Genomic DNA, 9,614 nt, shown 5'->3' on the forward strand with positions numbered 1-9,614 from the left:
CCTGAAACTTTTCCACCTCCAGCTTGACCCCCTCAGACTCTCCAGCACCCTCCAGGACAACCCCCTACCCCAACGCTAGATCTTTTGGACAAGATCCCAAACATGCCACTATCTCCACATGCTCCTGAGAAGCCACACAGACACAGCTGTGCTTAGAGGCTCTTCTGCATTGACTGGGGATTACATTGCAAGGAGCATACCCTGGCAGAAACTCACCGGGAAATCCCCAAAACATGGACCTTTGCTTTTTTCCCCACCAAAATCATTACAGAACCACCCTTTCATTTGCACTCGTGTCTAACAGCAGAGCATGTCGCTTAAAGCTACAGGCAGAATAAGCAAATCAGGGCTGATCTTGCAGACTTCTGACTCTTACTCATGCAAAGGCTCCATTTGGCTTCTGTACTACCAATCATGAGAGGAAAATCTGCAAAGCCTGTTGGGGCCAGAAAATTATGTATCAGCTTCTCAGTATCCTTGCTCCTTCACAGCAGGGTTTCAGGGGGCAACCAGGCTGTAAGTACAACAAGTTTTGCTTATTTTTGCTTTCAAATAGCACCAAACCTTTAGCTATTGATTACAAGCAAAGGTTCATTAGGAAGGGGAAGAGAGAAGTGGGTTTAGTGAGAAATGCAGAAATCCCAGTTCAACTGCTCAGAGGTCTCTATGGATTAATAGAATTAATTTATCTTGCGGGGCATTAATTGAAGAATGTGCTGAGGTTAAGGACAAGGTCAGCTCTTCACAGTGTAATGTCTCCTACATAATTCACTTATTAAACCATCAAGACAGTCTGTGCAGAGTAATAATGAAGGATGGACGTTCTGCTCCCAGGACCTTAGGGAACATAACCTTGTATTACAGATAACTTTAAGTGAAAGTTGTAGGAAGGTACATGGCAGATGTTTTATTAGGTGAGACATTTAGCACTATCTCATACTCCTTTAAGATCTGCATTTCCACATCAGGTCTGGATAACATATAGAGGGACACTTCTGACCCAGCACAGAGTGTTTGGTCCCTCTGCTACACTGCATAAACAGTACTTAGCTTGAGCTCACAGCCCTCCTGCCAGGGAGTTGGCAATCGCACCCTTAAGCCCTGTGAGGAGCCAATCAATAAAAAACAGCTCGGGAATTGTTACCGTGCTTTGTTATTCCACCAGACTGACTCAGAAAGCGTTGCTAGCTGGCTGCAGCAAGCACCCCACAAAACATGCTGGGAAGAAGTACTTGGCTCGGGTTTGTTTGCTGATGGGGGAAGGATGGAGAGAACAGGCTGTGATTGCAGGGGCTGTGGCATTGCCAGCATGACAGCCTTTTAGGCTCCCCCAAGCAGAGCGAGCAGGGGGAGATGGCACCACCACCCTCTCAACGCCTGGGATTTACCCTGCAGACTCTCCAACCCATCTCAGGTTTGCCCTGCCAGGGCCAGGCTGGGCAGATGCCTGACCACATAGCAGAGGGACAGAAGCCAGCTGAAGGGGAGTAAGAAGTGACAAGCAGATGAGCCAGGCAAAGGTGAGGCTTTTGCATCTCCGTCTTTGTGCTTGCAAAGGGTAAATGCAGTGCAGGTATGGCTGTCAACACTTACTGCTAAGCAGCTACCCCTGGTGACTCTGGTGGTGGGAGTAACTCCAGATCCTGGAGCCCATCCTCTATTCACACAAAGCTGGCCCAACTCAAGCCTTGAGGAGCTGGCCTGCTCGTGGCTCAAATAGCAGGCAGAGGAATCTACCTCCCTGCTGCTGCTAGTGGCTTTTTCTGCACACATATTCAGTGATGGCAGTGAGCAGGATGGGAGATTAGTGACCGTTAAAGCTGTACCAGACATGTATGTACCAGCACAACACAGCAGGCAGAACCTGTATCTGATTTCATCCATCATTTATAACTTGTGCTTCAGAAACATTTAAACCACATGCACAAGTTTTTAAACACTGGAAGTATTTTCCTGTGAGATTAATCAACTGTTAGAGCAGGGGCCCAATATTGCATATCCATCCTTGGAGAGACTTAAAAAATAAGACCTTCAAAAACCTGATCTACCTGGTCCCCTTCCAGCTCAGTTTTGGGCCAGATCTCTTCTTTGAGGTGGGATGGGTGCACAGCTAGGCTTCAGGGCACCCCAAAAACATTACCTCAGCTACTTTTACTGTAGTAGACATTGAAGTTACTGAAGAACACCTGTATTAGCATAGCCTGGCTATTGGGCATGTAGAACAGCCATAGGAAAAAAGAAGCTATACCTGACTTGCTTGGGAACTGCAGAGTGCTGAGGTTGTACTAGCATCTTTTGCACTGCCTTTCATGCTTTTCTACTTGTCCTGGAAAAACCTTAAAAAATAGTCTTCCAGGTGTTCTGTTCAGCCAAAAGTTGACTGAGCTTGCAAAACTGTTGTAGCAAGTCTGTCAGTCTGCTATATTCCTTCATCTCTGGCAGCTGTTTGAGATCTTTTAGAGTGCTTGCTTGTGTCTGTGTTGGCCTCAATGCACTTACAGATGATAGAAAAGTCACAGTAGCACTGCTGGCATTCACCTGTGACCTCTGTATTTAATTTCTTGCCCCTGAGTGCATCAAAGATTTGTTCTCAGAAACTACTTTAGATTTTGCAGCGCAGAGGATATTTGTGGACAATTTGTGCAACATTCTTTTTCTGTGCTACAACTCTATGAAGTTGGTAAACTGTGTCCACTGCCATGGCAAGAATAACTTACAGCAATTCCTCTAGCTCTGTCATGGATTAGGTTCACGGTTATGGCTCCTATTAGGAGCCATAAAAACTGGCTCCTGCACCACAGCACTTCCAGCCCCTGAGATCCAGACAGAGCCTGGCACTGCCCAGCCCTGCATCCCCCTGTGTGCTCTCAGGTCCTACTTTTGTTAGACTCCTCCCTGCTGGGAGGTGGGACTTGCCCTCCTTTGGCAGCAATGTGCTCATCTAGTCAAAGCTTACCCTTTCTTAAAACATCATCTATGTACTTACTGCCCAGTTCTCCTGGGATGCCTGCCAGCAAACACAAGCAACATACACCAACAGAGTTGCCCTTTCAGTTGGCAGCTTATGAAGCACCTGGTTCATGTGAGATAATAAGCGTAGCATAGTTTTCTTTGTTTGTTTTGGGTTTTTTAGATTTTTTTTTAAGTACTCTGGAGGGTTTCTTGTCTTGACACCAGGTTCTTTAGGGTAGCCCAGGATCTGCTTCTGCCCTTCACCGTTTGTCTCCTGAACTCCTGAAGTCCTTTTGGCCCAGCTCACCTTTTCTACCCTGGGGTGGCTCCACAGCTGAAAGGGTATCCCTGCTTCAAAATTGCTATTCTCTTTTTTTCCTGCTTAAAGCTTTGCTGCAGCTTAATGAGTCCATTCATACAATCCCACATAAAACCTTGGCTGTGTTCAGTCATGCTCCTGCCCATGCATACTGGTAGGAGCTGGGTCTTGGGTAGCCAGCAGTGAACTGCCTGATAAGCTGATGCTTGGAAGCTGCTCAGCCTGGGGCCTGGAAGAGCCTCTCTCTCCTGCCCACCAGGAGAGGACATGCCCCAGAAGACCTCTCCAGTAGTTTTCAAGAACTGTGTGTTCCTTGGTGGTGGTTTTCTTTCCCATAGAAACTACCATTCCTCAATCATTTTCTTCCTCTCCCAGACTATTTTTTTTCAAGTGATTTCTGTTTCCAGGTGTTGAAAACAAAGTTCCCTTTTAAAGATTTTTCTGCTTTCAGTGGAAAGTCAAAACTTTGTGCAAGGAGGAAAAAAAAATCCGCTCTGATCCACTCTGCTCAGAGAGAATACTGCTGGCCAGTACTGTTTCTGTCCGTTGCTATTTTTCCATCCTTGCTGCATTGCTTCTCTGTTGTTTTCCTTTCTCTTTGCCAGCTGACATCTTTCCCCAAAGCAACATGTGCCTTGTGCCCTTTCCAAGGGTTTCACTACAGTCCTTTCCTCATTCTGCATGACTGAAATGATCAGCAAGTGAATAGTTAATGCTGCCGACATTGGAGGTGGTGCCTCGGATGAAGGAGAGGAAGCCTCTGAGCTGAGTCAGGTTTTCTGCAGGTTCAAGCTGTTGGCACAGCATTGCTCTGTTCCCATTTGAAAGACTGTCACTGGGGCCATGAGATTTCCCACTCACACGCTGCACTTACTTAGGTAGACATGGGTTTGAAACACAGGCTAGATACACCAGCTGGTACCTTGATGCCTGTCTCATGTACTGTATTGCCCTGGAAGTGCGGAAATCAAGGATGTGATAGCAGCTCTTCTACCATTCTGTCAGTCTAGGAAGAGTGAAGGGACTATTCCTGTGACCTGCTGCCCCTCTGGAGAGACACAGGAATTACCAGCTGCACAAAAACTGGTATCCTGTATTGATTTTGGATAGCCTGGCAAGACCACTTAAATAAAAGCTGGCACTGTGATGCAGATTGGACCTTCTTAAGAGGTCCGAAAAAACAGGTATATAAAGTAGTAATCTAAGATCAACATACAAATCGGGCACACATATCATTGATCCTTATCTGACCTGGCTTGGTAGTGACTAAGAGCATTACCTTCAGTCCTTCTGTAGCTTGCACAAAGTGAGTTGGAGTGACTCAGGACTCTGGTGTACAACCCCAAGGCATTGTTGAGGGCAACTAAATGCTTATTAGAACTGCTGAATCCACCAGGCAGCAAGGCATCAGGTCAGTGCCGAGTGTCCATGTTCTCATTCTTCTGAAAGCCAAGTGTCCCTCACAACTTCCTGTGGCTTGGACCTATATGCAGGATGCTAGGAGCAACAGTCCTGCAAGACTGGTCGATCTTCTGGGCCCTATGAGCTGCATACCAAGAGCTTTATATGGGTGAGAGTTGCAAGATGCATGTCACCTTTCTCAGAGGACCAAAGGAAAGGGGATGCCTGTGACTGGTTCACACCCACAGGCGACAACATCTCACAGGGACCTTGGTGCTCCACAGTGGAGCAGGATTGACCAGATACTGTGCAGGGAGCAGAGTGTGTCTCTCTGGAAACCCATTTTGGTCGTATGAGCCACCTCTGCTGCTTCACTCTGGATTTTCCAGCAGCTGTAGCACTGGTGCAGATCTGTTGATGATCAGGCAACAATACAGAAGTAGAACCCACATTGCTCATGAGCCATATGCAAGTGAGAAGCTGGGCCATGTCTTACACAAGTGCTAATTCTGTGATCGGAAGTTTCATGGTTTTGCTCAACCCCTGTCAGGATGCGTGAATTTCTCAGAAAAGCAAGCTGCTAGCCAACAAGGTTATAGTGATTAAAAAAAGGTCTGTGCTTCTTAATGCAAATAAGTGCACATTAGTCACCTTAATACTGCTGGGCCTCAGACAGCAAATTCAAGAACTCCCCATTTGTACTATTTTTAGAAGTACCATGATTTCAAACAACTCTCCTCATGCTTTTTAGACCTGAACCATGATTTCAAGTGCTTGGAGTCGTCAGTGCTGCTATTAGCCAGACAAGAGAGGGGTGCATGGGAGAGAAGAGATGAGAAAGGAGCAAAATTCATCATGGACATTTCTGATGCAAATGACCACCCTCAAATAGATCAAAGTTTCGGCATGTCTCATGAACCTAGAATGTGTTTCATAATGTGTCAGGAACATTTCAGACAGCCTTTTGCCAATGGCAGGTCTTATAATTAGAGATTAGCAAGTGTCTCTGCTCACTGCTCTGTTCTGGCTGGCATCACACCCACAAGGCAGCTCTATCAACACTTCACTTCAAAGGTACAAGGCTTACCTGTTATTTCAATATCAATGAGACATTAACTGATGTCAATGAAAGGTCAGTTCCAGCCTCTAAGTAAAACCCTGTTATTAATATTTTTATTAGGTTTAGTTGTTTTAATTTTTTTACTAAAATTGTTTAGAAGATAATGAAGTCCCATCGGTGCCCGGAGTGCTTAGATACAGAGGAGACTTCAAATGCTAGCAAATCTATCTTCCTTTCTGCCTTAAATTCAGAGGCAGAATTGTAATGAAAATACATCAACGGGTATTCTCCAGTACTGTGCAGTAAAACAGTGCCTTCTTACACTCCTCCCTGCAAAAGACCAAATATCTTTTGCAGAAATCCTCATACCTGTTTCACAGCTAGGGATTGAACTCTCAGATTCTGGCCCCAGATGGCAGGATGGATGCCCAGGTGCTGAGTACCAGATTGTTGTCCCTACGAAGTCACTAAGGTCTTCCAGGAACGCAGCTTGCATTTTGGGCTCATGGCTCTTGGAAGCCTACCCTTTAGAGAAGAGAAGGAACAAGTACTGTACAAGTCAATGAACAGACTAGTTCTGGCAGCTACAGAGGCAAGACAAAAGTACCACTAACTGCTAATATTTAAATTCCACAAGACATTTTTCAGAGTTTTCCAGTACATCTCATTATAGCTTTAACAAATATATGCAATGCATATAAGACAATTCATCTCAGCAGTGTGATGGCTATTACCCACATTCTGCTTTCTCTCTTATTAACTTGTTACCCGATATTTGTAATAAATAGAAAATTGTTCAATTCAATATTTGCCTTCCCCAATATCACTCACTGACTAATCTTTTATTTTTCACTCCCTCTTTCCTCCCAGATTGTTAGATCTGATAATTCATCTGATAAAATACTGTCCATTTCATTAATCCAGCAGACACAGGAAAGTAAAGTGGTGAATTCAAAAAGAGACGATAGATTTCACTAATCCAGTAGATGTGTGATAACAAATTCATGAACCTGATCACAAATTTAGGTGAGAAGAATATTAATGATATCAGAGAGTGGATGGTACTTTGGTAGTTTCAAACTGATGGTTTGAGACCATGAACTTCAACTCCCTGAGGATACCTTTGCAGCCTCTTTATAGGCAAGAAAAGGCTGTACCTGCAGAACTGGAAGCAGGTAAAAGAATGGAGCATGAGCAATGATTTGCCTTAAAAAAAAAAAACAAACCCAAATCCAAACCAAAGAAACCGCCCTCCAGTCTTAAAATCAATAAGCAGGGGGTTCACTCTGACAGCCTGTGGAACACACATGATGCAGAATAGTATTGATAGATAGACAGACTCCTGCTTAAAAATCCTCAAAGGCTAGGCATTTACTTCATAAAAGTAAAACAACTTTAATCCAAGTTGTGTATGCTGTCGTCGTCTCTCCTCCCAGACGAAATAGGAACAATGGAAAAGTCCCAGAAAAACGTACCTTTTTTGCAGTAGGGTGCCATAACAGGAATTTTTTGCTTCGTTTGGACATGTGTATGAGATCTTTCACAGAAGATTAACATGGTGATCCAGGCAGAAGCAGGATGGATGGGGGCATTTGGGTAGTCTAGGAGCTCCTTTGAAGTACTCACAGGATAACCAGGTGAAGAAATGCTATATAGCTGGAGGCTTTATCTGATTGCATATAATCAGATGTGTGTGATGTCTGTCAGATGGTGAGGAAGAGAAAAGACCCTTGCTAGCAAGTCATGATTCACCTTCTAATAGAGACCAAACAAGTAGGAACTTCCAAGGAAGCTGCTGGGGCTGGGGGAGCTTCCACCTGGAGACAAGCACTTGCAAATGGGCTGTTTTCCTCAGGATCCGCTATACACAGCCGAATGAGTTCAAAAGCCACTGGAAGGGACAGGGATTGACAGAGAAAGACTGACAGCGCAATCCCATGGGGTGACTTTTTTTTTTCTTTTGGAAAATTGGGGAAAGCTGGGGGAAAATATGGTCTGTTTAATAACATGCTAATAATCTGGCCCACTAGCACAGAGAAACTGGAACAATGTGTTCAAATGGTGGACTTGACAGGGAAAAAATATGGAATTTTTCTTTATTATAATGAAGAGTAGAGCATATAACCTATTGTGCAGCTTAATAGCACTATTAAACCAACAAGACTAAGTGTTTGCAGGGAATCTGAATATGCTGCAGAACGACCAAAGCCCAAAGCCTGAGTGACTGCAGAGTTTCTGATTAATCAACAGAATAAAAAAAGGAAAAACTATTTCCCCATATGTGACTGTATTAGTGGAGCATTGCCAATTTGAAGATAAATTATAGGCACAAGGGGGCTTGCACTCTATATGTATGTACTCTGTAGAATTAAGCAATCTAAAAATGGCTATTTACAGAAGCTGACTTGACCCTGAAGCATGCACTAGAAATTGCCACATCAATGAAGATGCCTACTAAACGTGCCAGGATGGTGCAGCATTTTAAAATCTGTGCAACAAATAAACTAAGGGTCAGGCATAAATACAGCTCAGGCAACACCCACTGTGTACTTTTGCTGTGAGAAACAGTTTCTCAATGCAAATGATTATCGATTTTATGACAATCTTGTAGAAACTGCAATAAATTAGGGCACATGCAGTAAACATGGAGGTCAGTGCATAATCATGGCTTTCAAAAGACACTTCCTGAGGATTTCAGAGTCCTTGTTTGCTGATGATAGGCTAAAGATCACTGATAATGTTGTACAGTTTCCAGCTCTCATGTTTAAAGAACAGAAGTGAGGTGTGGCTGGCAAATGGGAGGAATAAAGCTCGAGTGAATCTTCTCCAGGGTCTGCTCTCTGGGTAACATCTCAACAGGATAATCCAGCCACCTGGATAATCCATCCACCATAATAATCAATGTATATAACATGTCATAATATGATTTAATTATGGTATTCCTTCTTGGTCCCTAATAAAACCCTTGGTTTCATTGCTTATAACCTTGGCCAGTGTAACCTGTTCAGGTTCTTGTTTCTCTCGGTGTCAGCGGGCCAAGGCGAATGCACAGCAAAGCTTCAGAGAACGAAAGGCTCCACTGAGCATGTGGGAGCTGATAATTTTCAAAGGCTTGCAAAATGTCACCACTATTTTTCTTTCACAATGTTCATGTTTTGTTGAAATTATCCTTAAAAACAACCCTCTTGAACTGGATGCTTGTGCTTAAACATTTCAGCCCAGATCAAGGTTGTTCAGCAAGTTATAAACAGTTCACACAGAAAGTGGGGAGTGGGGCAGTTTAGAGAATATATATTGTTTTTGCATGCCTGGTCCTCCCTGGATGTGATACAGAGTACCTGGTTCAGAGGTAGCACAGCTAGGGGTGTGGAAGAAATACCTGGGATAGTCAGAAATGCTGTTATTCAAAGGATGAGAGGTATTTACTGCGGATGGGTTATCAAAGTGCTTGTTTTCTCTAAAGAGAAATGACTGTTCCCAGTTTGAAATGTCACAGGTGGGAGGTGAATTTAACCATCCAGCTCCCATCAAAGTCACTGTGTGTCATCTGGCTGAAGTCCCCCTGCCATCATTTGAGAAGCTGAAGCATTACCACAGCCTCCTATAGGAAAGGAGACTGAACAAGGTGGTACTAAAAATAAATGTTTAAAGTTTCTGCAGTCCGGTAAATGAGGACAGTATTTCCTGAAGTTTGGCAGTTCCATGATCTGATATGCTGGTGGATGTCAGAGACTCAGGGGGGGTCCTGAAGCAGTTCTCTGAAAATCTGAGACTTGGGTGCCTGTGGTGCGTTGGTAAGCTAAGATTGAACAAAACATAGCAGGCAGTTTGGCTGTCAGGGGCCTCCTAGAAGAGAAAATCACGATGCATTGACATAGTCCG

Source organism: Pygoscelis adeliae, unplaced genomic scaffold, assembly GCF_000699105.1.
Source record: "Pygoscelis adeliae isolate BGI_AS28 unplaced genomic scaffold, ASM69910v1 Scaffold72, whole genome shotgun sequence".
Classification (NCBI taxonomy): Eukaryota; Metazoa; Chordata; class Aves; order Sphenisciformes; family Spheniscidae; genus Pygoscelis; species Pygoscelis adeliae.